The 9370-nt window shown below is 41.7% G+C and overlaps 43 pseudogenes; all 43 read right to left on the bottom strand.

Annotated features, from left to right (window-relative positions):
- Positions 1-80: 80 nt before the first annotated feature.
- LOC142737941 (5S ribosomal RNA) lies at positions 81-199 on the bottom strand (annotated as a pseudogene).
- A 67-nt stretch (positions 200-266) lies between these two features.
- Positions 267-385, bottom strand: LOC142666998 (5S ribosomal RNA; annotated as a pseudogene).
- A 67-nt stretch (positions 386-452) lies between these two features.
- Positions 453-571, bottom strand: LOC142680386 (5S ribosomal RNA; annotated as a pseudogene).
- A 67-nt stretch (positions 572-638) lies between these two features.
- On the bottom strand, positions 639-757 carry LOC142735524 (5S ribosomal RNA; annotated as a pseudogene).
- Positions 758-824: 67 nt separating this feature from the next.
- Positions 825-943, bottom strand: LOC142689533 (5S ribosomal RNA; annotated as a pseudogene).
- A 67-nt stretch (positions 944-1010) lies between these two features.
- LOC142665424 (5S ribosomal RNA) lies at positions 1011-1129 on the bottom strand (annotated as a pseudogene).
- Positions 1130-1196: 67 nt separating this feature from the next.
- LOC142737792 (5S ribosomal RNA) lies at positions 1197-1315 on the bottom strand (annotated as a pseudogene).
- A 66-nt stretch (positions 1316-1381) lies between these two features.
- On the bottom strand, positions 1382-1500 carry LOC142667660 (5S ribosomal RNA; annotated as a pseudogene).
- A 67-nt stretch (positions 1501-1567) lies between these two features.
- Positions 1568-1686, bottom strand: LOC142737627 (5S ribosomal RNA; annotated as a pseudogene).
- A 254-nt stretch (positions 1687-1940) lies between these two features.
- On the bottom strand, positions 1941-2059 carry LOC142728655 (5S ribosomal RNA; annotated as a pseudogene).
- A 67-nt stretch (positions 2060-2126) lies between these two features.
- Positions 2127-2245, bottom strand: LOC142736724 (5S ribosomal RNA; annotated as a pseudogene).
- Positions 2246-2504: 259 nt separating this feature from the next.
- LOC142737653 (5S ribosomal RNA) lies at positions 2505-2623 on the bottom strand (annotated as a pseudogene).
- A 67-nt stretch (positions 2624-2690) lies between these two features.
- On the bottom strand, positions 2691-2809 carry LOC142725743 (5S ribosomal RNA; annotated as a pseudogene).
- Positions 2810-2876: 67 nt separating this feature from the next.
- Positions 2877-2995, bottom strand: LOC142736503 (5S ribosomal RNA; annotated as a pseudogene).
- Positions 2996-3062: 67 nt separating this feature from the next.
- LOC142698863 (5S ribosomal RNA) lies at positions 3063-3181 on the bottom strand (annotated as a pseudogene).
- A 67-nt stretch (positions 3182-3248) lies between these two features.
- LOC142735487 (5S ribosomal RNA) lies at positions 3249-3367 on the bottom strand (annotated as a pseudogene).
- A 67-nt stretch (positions 3368-3434) lies between these two features.
- Positions 3435-3553, bottom strand: LOC142694230 (5S ribosomal RNA; annotated as a pseudogene).
- A 67-nt stretch (positions 3554-3620) lies between these two features.
- On the bottom strand, positions 3621-3739 carry LOC142737649 (5S ribosomal RNA; annotated as a pseudogene).
- Positions 3740-3806: 67 nt separating this feature from the next.
- LOC142732500 (5S ribosomal RNA) lies at positions 3807-3925 on the bottom strand (annotated as a pseudogene).
- Positions 3926-3992: 67 nt separating this feature from the next.
- Positions 3993-4111, bottom strand: LOC142737114 (5S ribosomal RNA; annotated as a pseudogene).
- Positions 4112-4178: 67 nt separating this feature from the next.
- LOC142698885 (5S ribosomal RNA) lies at positions 4179-4297 on the bottom strand (annotated as a pseudogene).
- Positions 4298-4364: 67 nt separating this feature from the next.
- Positions 4365-4483, bottom strand: LOC142704426 (5S ribosomal RNA; annotated as a pseudogene).
- A 67-nt stretch (positions 4484-4550) lies between these two features.
- LOC142674465 (5S ribosomal RNA) lies at positions 4551-4669 on the bottom strand (annotated as a pseudogene).
- A 73-nt stretch (positions 4670-4742) lies between these two features.
- LOC142737770 (5S ribosomal RNA) lies at positions 4743-4861 on the bottom strand (annotated as a pseudogene).
- A 67-nt stretch (positions 4862-4928) lies between these two features.
- LOC142669793 (5S ribosomal RNA) lies at positions 4929-5047 on the bottom strand (annotated as a pseudogene).
- A 253-nt stretch (positions 5048-5300) lies between these two features.
- Positions 5301-5419, bottom strand: LOC142698891 (5S ribosomal RNA; annotated as a pseudogene).
- Positions 5420-5486: 67 nt separating this feature from the next.
- Positions 5487-5605, bottom strand: LOC142735489 (5S ribosomal RNA; annotated as a pseudogene).
- A 67-nt stretch (positions 5606-5672) lies between these two features.
- LOC142730085 (5S ribosomal RNA) lies at positions 5673-5791 on the bottom strand (annotated as a pseudogene).
- A 445-nt stretch (positions 5792-6236) lies between these two features.
- Positions 6237-6355, bottom strand: LOC142671318 (5S ribosomal RNA; annotated as a pseudogene).
- Positions 6356-6422: 67 nt separating this feature from the next.
- On the bottom strand, positions 6423-6541 carry LOC142731705 (5S ribosomal RNA; annotated as a pseudogene).
- A 67-nt stretch (positions 6542-6608) lies between these two features.
- Positions 6609-6727, bottom strand: LOC142687809 (5S ribosomal RNA; annotated as a pseudogene).
- Positions 6728-6794: 67 nt separating this feature from the next.
- LOC142735490 (5S ribosomal RNA) lies at positions 6795-6913 on the bottom strand (annotated as a pseudogene).
- A 67-nt stretch (positions 6914-6980) lies between these two features.
- On the bottom strand, positions 6981-7099 carry LOC142730096 (5S ribosomal RNA; annotated as a pseudogene).
- A 67-nt stretch (positions 7100-7166) lies between these two features.
- Positions 7167-7285, bottom strand: LOC142735491 (5S ribosomal RNA; annotated as a pseudogene).
- Positions 7286-7352: 67 nt separating this feature from the next.
- Positions 7353-7471, bottom strand: LOC142735579 (5S ribosomal RNA; annotated as a pseudogene).
- Positions 7472-7538: 67 nt separating this feature from the next.
- On the bottom strand, positions 7539-7657 carry LOC142691040 (5S ribosomal RNA; annotated as a pseudogene).
- A 67-nt stretch (positions 7658-7724) lies between these two features.
- Positions 7725-7843, bottom strand: LOC142698899 (5S ribosomal RNA; annotated as a pseudogene).
- A 67-nt stretch (positions 7844-7910) lies between these two features.
- Positions 7911-8029, bottom strand: LOC142736980 (5S ribosomal RNA; annotated as a pseudogene).
- Positions 8030-8096: 67 nt separating this feature from the next.
- On the bottom strand, positions 8097-8215 carry LOC142665612 (5S ribosomal RNA; annotated as a pseudogene).
- A 68-nt stretch (positions 8216-8283) lies between these two features.
- LOC142709733 (5S ribosomal RNA) lies at positions 8284-8400 on the bottom strand (annotated as a pseudogene).
- Positions 8401-8840: 440 nt separating this feature from the next.
- LOC142737072 (5S ribosomal RNA) lies at positions 8841-8959 on the bottom strand (annotated as a pseudogene).
- Positions 8960-9026: 67 nt separating this feature from the next.
- LOC142665480 (5S ribosomal RNA) lies at positions 9027-9145 on the bottom strand (annotated as a pseudogene).
- A 67-nt stretch (positions 9146-9212) lies between these two features.
- On the bottom strand, positions 9213-9331 carry LOC142674703 (5S ribosomal RNA; annotated as a pseudogene).
- Positions 9332-9370: the final 39 nt, after the last annotated feature.

Consider the following 9370-nt stretch of genomic DNA (forward strand, 5'->3'; position numbering starts at 1 on the left):
AATGGCCATTGACATTAAATGCTTTAATCCATAGTCCTTTTTAATCGATTGTGAAACAAAATCAAAACGACATAATAAAAATTCAACCGCACCACGGATTCCCAGACAGTCTCCCACACTGGTACTAGCGAGGCCTTAAGCTGTGTAACTTCTGCGATCTGACGAGAGCAGGGACATTCAGCTTAGAATGGCCATTGACATTAAATGCTTTAATCCATAGTCCTTTTTAATCGATTGTGAAACAAAATCTAAACAACATAATAAAAATTCAACCGCACCACGGATTCCCAGACAGTCTCCCACACTGGTACTAGCGAGGCCTTAAGCTGTGTAACTTCTGCGATCTGACGAGAGCAGGCACATTCAGCTTAGAATTGCCATTGACGTTAAATGCTTTAATCCATAGTCCTATTTAATCTATTGTGAAACAAAATCTAAACGACATAATAAAAAGTCAACCGCACCACGGATTCCCAGACAGTCTCCCACACTGGTACTAGCGAGGCGTTAAGCTGTGTAACTTCTGCGATCTAACGAGAGCAGGCACATTCAGCTTAGAATGGCCATTGACATTAAATGCTTTAATTCATAGTCCTTTTTAATCGATTGTGAAACAAAATCTAAACGACATAATAAAAAGTCAACCGCACCACGGATTCCCAGACAGTCTCCCACACTGGTACTAACGAGGCCTTAAGCTGTGTAACTTCTGCGATCTGACGAGAGCAGGCACATTCAGCTTAGAATGGCCATTGACATTAAATGCGTTAATCCATAGTCCTTTTTAATCGATTGTGAAACAAAATCTAAATGACATAATAAAAAGTCAACCGCACCACGGATTCCCAGACAGTCTCCCACACTGGTACTAACGAGGGCTTAAGCTGTGTAACTTCTGCGATCTGACGAGAGCAGGGACATTCAGCTTAGAATGGCCATTGCCATTAAAAGCCTTAATCCATAGTCCTATTTAATCTATTGTGAAACAAAATCTAAACAACATAATAAAAAGTCAACCGCACCACGGATTCCCAGACAGTCTCCCACACTGGTACTAGCGAGGCCTTAAGCTGTGTAACTTCTGCGATCTGACGAGAGCAGGCACATTCAGCTTAGAATGGCCATTGACATTAAAAGCCTTAATCCATAGTTCTATTTAATCTATTGTGAAACAAAATCTAAACAACATAATAAAAAGTCAACCGCACCACGGATTCCCAGACAGTCTCCCACACTGGTACTAGCGAGGCCTTAAGCTGTGTAACTTCTACGATCTGACGAGAGCAGGGACATTCAGCTTAGAATGGCCATTGACATTAAATGCTTAATCCATAGTCCTTTTTAATCGATTGTGAAACAAAATCTAAACGACATAATAAAAAGTCAACCGCACCACGGATTCCCAGACAGTCTCCAACACTGGTACTAGCGAGGCTTTAAGCTGTGTAACTTCTGCGTTCTGACGAGAGCAGGCACATTCAGCTTAGAATGGCCATTGACGTTAAATGCTTTAATCCATAGTCCTATTTTATCTATTGTGAAACAAAATCTAAACGACATAATAAAAAGGCAACCGCACCACGGATTCCCAGACAGTCTCCCACACTGGTACTAGCAAGGCCTTAAGCTGTGTAACTTCTGCGATCTGACGAGAGCAGGCACATTCAGCTTAGAATGGCCATTGACATTAAATGCTTTTCATCCATAGTCCTTTTTAATTGATTGTGAAACAAAATCTAAACGACATAATAAAAAGTCAACCGCACTACGGATTCCCAGACAGTCTCCCACACTGGTACTAGCAAGGCCTTAAGCTGTGTAACTTCTGCGATGTGACGAGAGCAGGCACATTCAGCTTAGAATGGCCATTGACAATAAATGCTTTAATCCATAGTCCTTTTTAATCCATTGTGAAACAAAATCTAAACGACATAATAAAAAGTCAACCGCACCACGGATTCCCAGACAGTCTCCCACGCTGGTACTAGCGAGGCCTTAAGCTGTGTAACTTCTGCGATCTGACGAGAGCAGGGACATTCAGCTTAGAATGGCCATTGACATTAAATGCTTTAATCCATAGTCCTTTTTAATCGATTGTGAAACAAAATCTAAACGACATAATAAAAATTCAACAGCACCACGGATTCCCAGACAGTCTCCCACACTGGTACTAGCGAGGCCTTAAGCTGTGTAACTTCTGCGATCTGACGAGAGCAGGCACATTCAGCTTAGAATGGCCATTGACGTTAAATGCTTTAATCCATAGTCCTATTTAATCTATTGTGAAACTAAATCTTAACGACATAATAAAAAGTCAACCACACCACGGATTCCCAGACAGTCTCCCACACTGGTACTAGTGAGGCGTTAAGCTGTGTAACTTCTGCGATCTAACGAGAGCAGGCACATTCAGCTTAGAATTGCCATTGCCGTTGACACTAAATGCTTTAATCCATAGTCCTTTTTAATCGATTGTGAAACAAAATCTAAACGACATAATAAAAAGTCAACCGCACCACGGATTCCCAGACAGTCTCCCACACTAGTACTAGCGAGGCCTTAAGCTGTGTAACTTCTGCGATCTGACGAGAGCAGGTACATTCAGCTTAGAATGGCCATTGACATTAAAAGCCTTAATCCATAGTCCTATTTCATCTATTGTGAAACAAAATCTAAACAACATAAAAAAAAGTCAACCGCACCACGGATTCCCAGACAGTCTCCCACACTGGTACTAGCGAGGCCTTAAGCTGTGTAACTTCTGCGATCTGACGAGAGCAGGGACATTCAGCTTAGAATGGCCATTGACATTAAATGCTTTAATCCATAGTCCTTTTTAATCGATTGTGAAACAAAATCTAAACGACATAATAAAAATTCAACCGCACCACGGATTCCCAGACAGTCTCCCACACTGGTACTAGCGAGGCCTTAAGCTGTGTAACTTCTGCGATCTGACGAGAGCAGGCACATTCAGCTTAGAATGGCCATTGACGTTAAATGCTGTAATCCATAGTCCTATTTAATCTATTGTGAAACAAAATCTAAACGACATAATAAAAAGTCAACCACACCACGGATTCCCAGACAGTCTCCCACACTGGTACTAGCGAGGCGTTAAGCTGTGTAACTTCTGCGATCTAACGAGAGCAGGCACATTCAGCTTAGAATGGCCATTGACATTAAATGCTTTAATCCATAGTCCTTTTTAATCGATTGTGAAACAAAATCTAAACGACATAATAAAAAGTCAACCGCACCACGGATTCCCAGACAGTCTCCCACACTGGTACTAACGAGGCCTTAAGCTGTGTAACTTCTGCGATCTGACGAGAGCAGGCACATTCAGCTTAGAATGGCCATTGCCATTAAAAGCCTTAATCCATAGTCCTATTTAATCTATTGTGAAACAAAATCTAAACAACATAATAAAAAGGCAACCGCACCACAGATTCCCAGACAGTCTCCCACACTGGTAATAGCGAGGCCTTAAGCTGTGTAACTTCTGCGATCTGACGAGAGCAGGCACATTCAGCTTAGAATGGCCATTGACATTAAATGCTTTAATCCATAGTCCTTTTTAATCTATTGTGAAACAAAATCTAAACGACATAATAAAAAGTCAACCGCACCACAGATTCCCAGACAGTCCCCCACACTGGTACTAACGAGGCCTTAAGCTGTGTAACTTCTGCGATCTGACGAGAGCAGGCACATTCAGCTTAGAATGGCCATTGCCATTAAAAGCCTTAATCCATAGTCCTATTTAATCTATTGTGAAACAAAATCTAAACAACATAATAAAAAGACAACCGCACCACGGATTCCCAGACAGTCTCCCACACTGGTACTAGCGAGGCCTTAAGCTGTGTAACTTCTGCGATCTGACGAGAGCAGGCACATTCAGCTTAGAATGGCCATTGACATTAAAAGCCTTAATCCATAGTCCTATTTAATCTATTGTGAAACAAAATCTAAACAACATAATAAAAAGTCAACCGCACCACTGATTCCCAGACAGTCTCCCACACTGGTACTAGCGAGGCCTTAAGCTGTGTAACTTCTGCGATCTGACGAGAGCAGGGACATTCAGCTTAGAATGGCCATTGACATTAAATGCTTTAATCCATAGTCCTTTATAATCGATTGTGAAACAAAATCTAAACGACATAATAAAAAGTCAACCACACCACGGATTCCCAGACAGTCTCCCACACTGGTACTAGCGAGGCGTTAAGCTGTGTAACTTCTGCGATCTAACGAGAGCAGGCACATTCAGCTTAGAATGGCCATTGACATTAAATGCTTTAATCCATAGTCCTTTTTAATCGATTGTGAAACAAAATCTAAACGACATAATAAAAAGTCAACGGCACCACGGATTTCAAGACAGTCTCCCACACTGGTACTAACGAGGCCTTAAGCTGTGTAACTTCTGCGATCTGACGAGAGCAGGCACATTCAGCTGAGAATGGCCTTTGCCATTAAAAGCCTTAATCCATAGTCATATTTAATCTATTGTGAAACAAAATCTAAACAACATAATAAAAAGTCAACCGCACCACGGATTCCCAGACAGTCTCCCACACTGGTACTAGCGAGGCCTTAAGCTGTGTAACTTCTGCGATCTGACGAGAGCAGGGACATTCAGCTTAGAATTGCCATTGCCGTTGACATTAAATGCTTTAATCCATAGTCCTTTTTAATCGATTGTGAAACAAAATTTAAACGACATAATAAAAAGTCAACCGCACCACGGATTCCCAGACAGTCTCCCACACTAGTACTAGCGAGGCCTTAAGCTGTGTAACTTCTGCGATCTGACGAGAGCAGGTACATTCAGCTTAGAATGGCCATTGACATTAAAAGCCTTAATCCATAGTCCTATTTCATCTATTGTGAAACAAAATCTAAACAACATAAAAAAAAGTCAACCGCACCACGGATTCCCAGACAGTCTCCCACACTGGTACTAGCGAGGCCTTAAGCTGTGCAACTTCTGCGATCTGACGAGAGCAGGGACATTCAGCTTAGAATGGCCATTGACATTAAATGCTTTAATCCATAGTCCTTTTTAATCGATTGTGAAACAAAATCTAAACGACATAATAAAATTTCAACCGCACCACGGTTTCCCAGACAGTCTCCCACACTGGTACTAGCGAGGCCTTAAGCTGTGTAACTTCTGCGATCTGACGAGAGCAGGCACATTCAGCTTAGAATGGGCATTGACGTTAAATGCTTTAATCCATAGTCCTATTTAATCTATTGTGAAACAAAATCTAAACGACATAATAAAAAGTCAACCACACCACGGATTCCCAGACAGTCTCCCACACTGGTACTAGCGAGGCGTTAAGCTGTGTAACTTCTGCGATCTAACGAGAGCAGGCACATTCAGCTTAGAATGGCCATTGACATTAAATGCTTTAATCCATAGTCCTTTTTAATCGATTGTGAAACAAAATCTAAACGACATAATAAAAAGTCAACCGCACCACGGATTCCCAGACAGTCTCCCACACTGGTACTAACGAGGCCTTAAGCTGTGTAACTTCTGCGATCTGACGAGAGCAGGCACATTCAGCTTAGAATGGCCATTGCCATTAAAAGCCTTAATCCATAGTCCTATTTAATCTATTGTGAAACAAAATCTAAACAACATAATAAAAAGTCAACCGCACCACAGATTCCCAGACAGTCTCCCACACTGGTACTAGCGAGGCCTTAAGCTGTGTAACTTCTGCGATCTGACGAGAGCAGGCACATTCAGCTTAGAATGGCCATTGACGTTAAATGCTTTAATCCATAGTCCTATTTAATCTATTGTGAAACAAAATCTCAACGACATAATAAAAAGTCAACCACACCACGGATTCCCAGACAGTCTCCCACACTGGTACTAGCTACTAGCGAGGCGTTAAGCTGTGTAACTTCTGCGATCTGACGAGAGCAGGCACATTCAGCTTAGAATGGCCATTTACATTAAATGCTTTAATCCATAGTCCTTTTTAATCGATTGTGAAACAAAATCTAAACAACATAATAAAAAGTCAACCGCTCCACGGATTCCCAGACAGTCTCCCACACTAGTACTAGCGAGGCCTTAAGCTGTGTAACTTCTGCGATCTGACGAGAGCAGGCACATTCAGCTTAGAATGGCCATTGACATTAAATGCTTAATCCATAGTCCTTTTTAATCGATTGTGAAACAAAATCTAAACGACATAATAAAAATTCTACCGCACCACGGATTCCCAGACAGTCTCCAACACTGGTACTAGCGAGGCCTTAAGCTGTGTAACTTCTGCGTTCTGACGAGAGCAGGCACATTCAGCTTAGAATGGCCATTGACATTAAATGCTTTAATCCATAGTCCTATTTAATCTATTGTGAAACAAAATCTAAACGACATAATAAAAAGTCAACCGCACCACGGATTCCCAGACAGTCTCCCACACTGGTACTAGCAAGGCCTTAAGCTGTGTAACTTCTGCGATCTGACGAGAGCAGGCACATTCAGCTTAGAATGGCCATTGACAATAAATGTTTTAATCCATAGTCCTTTTTAATTGATCGTGAAACAAAATCTAAACGACATAATAAAAAGTCAACCGCACCACGGATTCCCAGACAGTCTCCCACACTGGTACTAGCGAGGCCTTAAGCTGTGCAACTTTTGCGATCTGACGAGAGCAGGCACATTCAGCTTAGAATGGCCATTGACAATAAATGCTTTAATCCATAGTCCTTTTTAATCGATTGTGAAACAAAATCTAAACGACATAATAAAAAGTCAACCGCACCACGGATTCCCAGACAGTCTCCCACACTGGTACTAACGAGGCCTTAAGCTGTGTAACTTCTGCGATCTGACGAGAGCAGGCACATTCAGCTTAGAATGGCCATTGCCGTTAAAAGCCTTAATCCATAGTCCTATTTAATCTATTGTGAAACAAAATCGAAACAACATAATAAAAAGTCAACCGCACCACAGATTCCCAGACAGTCTCCCACACTGGTACTAGCGAGGCCTTAAGCTGTGTAACTTCTGCGATCTGACGAGAGCAGGCACATTCAGCTTAGAATGGCCATTGACGTTAAATGCTTTAATCCATAGTCCTATTTAATCTATTGTGAAACAAAATCTAAACGACATAATAAAAAGTCAACCGCACCACGGATTCCCAGACAGTCTCCCACACTGGTACTAACGAGGCCTTAAGCTGTGTAACTTCTGCGATCTGACGAGAGCAGGCACATTCAGCTTAGAATGGCCATTGCCATTAAAAGCCTTAATCCATAGTCCTATTTAATCTATTGTGAAACAAAATCTAAACAACATAATAAAAAGTCAACCGCACCACAGATTCCCAGACAGTCTCCCACACTGGTACTAGAGAGGCCTTAAGCTGTGTAACTTCTGCGATCTGACGAGAGCAGGCACATTCAGCTTAGAATGGCCATTGACGTTAAATGCTTTAATCCATAGTCCTATTTAATCTATTGTGAAACAAAATCTAAACGACATAATAAAAAGTCAACCACACCACGGATTCCCAGACAGTCTCCCACACTGGTACTAGCGAGGCGTTAAGCTGTGTAACTTCTGCGATCTGACGAGAGCAGGCACATTCAGCTTAGAATGGCCATTGACGTTAAATGCTTTAATCCATAGTCCTATTTAATCTATTGTGAAACAAAATCTAAACGACATAATAAAAAGTCAACCACACCACGGATTCCCAGACAGTCTCCCACACTGGTACTAGCGAGGCGTTAAGCTGTGTAACTTCTGCGATCTAACGAGAGCAGGCACATTCAGCTTAGAATGGCCATTGACATTAAATGCTTTAATCCATAGTCCTTTTTAATCGATTGTGAAACAACATCTAAACGACATAATAAAAAGTCAACCGCACCACGGATTCCCAGACAGTCTCCCACACTGGTACTAGCGAGGCCTTAAGCTGTGTAACTTCTGCGATCTGACGAGAGCTGGCACATTCAGCTTAGAATGGCCATTGACATTAAAAGCCTTAATCCATACTCCTATTTAATCTATTGTGAAACAAAATCTAAACAACATAAAAAAAAGTCAACCGCACCACGGATTCCCAGACAGTCTCCCACACTGGTACTAGCGAGGCCTTAAGCTGTGTAACTTCTGCGATCTGACGAGAGCAGGGACATTCAGCTTAGAGTAGCCATTGACATTAAGTGCTTTAATACATAGTCCTTTTTAATCGATTGTGAAACAAAATCTAAACGACATAATAAAAAATCAACCGCACCACGGATTCCCAGACAGTTTCCCACACTGGTACTAGCGAGGCCTTAAGCTGTGTAACTTCTGCGTTCTGACGAGAGCAGGCACATTCAGCTTAGAATGGCCATTGACGTTTAATGCTTTAATCCATAGTCCTATTTAATCTATTGTGAAACAAAATCTAAACGACATAATAAAATGTCAACCGCACCACGGATTCCCAGACAGTCTCCCACACTGGTACTAGCGAGGCGTTAAGCTGTGTAACTTCTGCGATCTAACGAGAGCAGGCACATTCAGCTTAGAATGGCCATTGACATTAAATGCTTTAATCCATAGTCCTTTTTAATCGATTGTGAAACAAAATCTAAACAACATAATAAAAAGTCAACCACACCACGGATTCCCAGACACTCTCCCACACTGGTACTAGCGAGGGCTTAAGCTGTGTAACTTCTGCGATCTAACGAGAACAGGCACATTCAGCTTAGAATTGCCATTGACATTAAATGCTTTAATCCATAGTCCTTTTTAATCGATTGTGAAACAAAATCTAAACGACATAATAAAAAGTCTACCGCACCACGGATTCCCAGACAGTCTCCCACACTGGTACTAGCGAGGCCTTAAGCTGTGTAACTTCTGCGTTCTGACGAGAGCAGGAACATTCAGTTTAGAATGGCCATTGACGTTAAATGCTTTAATCCATAGTCCTATTTAATCTATTGTGAAACAAAATCTAAACGACATAATAAAAAGTCAACCGCACCACGGATTCCCAGACAGTCTCCCACACTGGTACTAGCGAGGCCTTAAGCTGTGTAACTTCTGCGATCTGACGAGAGCAGGCACATTCAGCTTAGAATGGCCATTGACATTAAATGCTTTAATCCATAGTCCTTTTTAATCGATTATGAAACAAAATCTAAACGACATAATAAAAAGTCAACCGCACCACGGATTCCCAGACAGTCTCCCACACTGGTACTAGCGAGGCCTTAAGCTGTGTAACTTCCGCAATCTGACGAGAGCAGGGACATTCAGCTTAGAATGGCCATTGACATTAAATGCTTTAATCCATAGTCCTTTTTAATCGATTGT

The sequence above is a fragment of the Rhinoderma darwinii genome, chromosome 1 (genome assembly GCF_050947455.1).
Source record: "Rhinoderma darwinii isolate aRhiDar2 chromosome 1, aRhiDar2.hap1, whole genome shotgun sequence".
In the NCBI taxonomy this organism is placed as follows: Eukaryota; Metazoa; Chordata; class Amphibia; order Anura; family Rhinodermatidae; genus Rhinoderma; species Rhinoderma darwinii.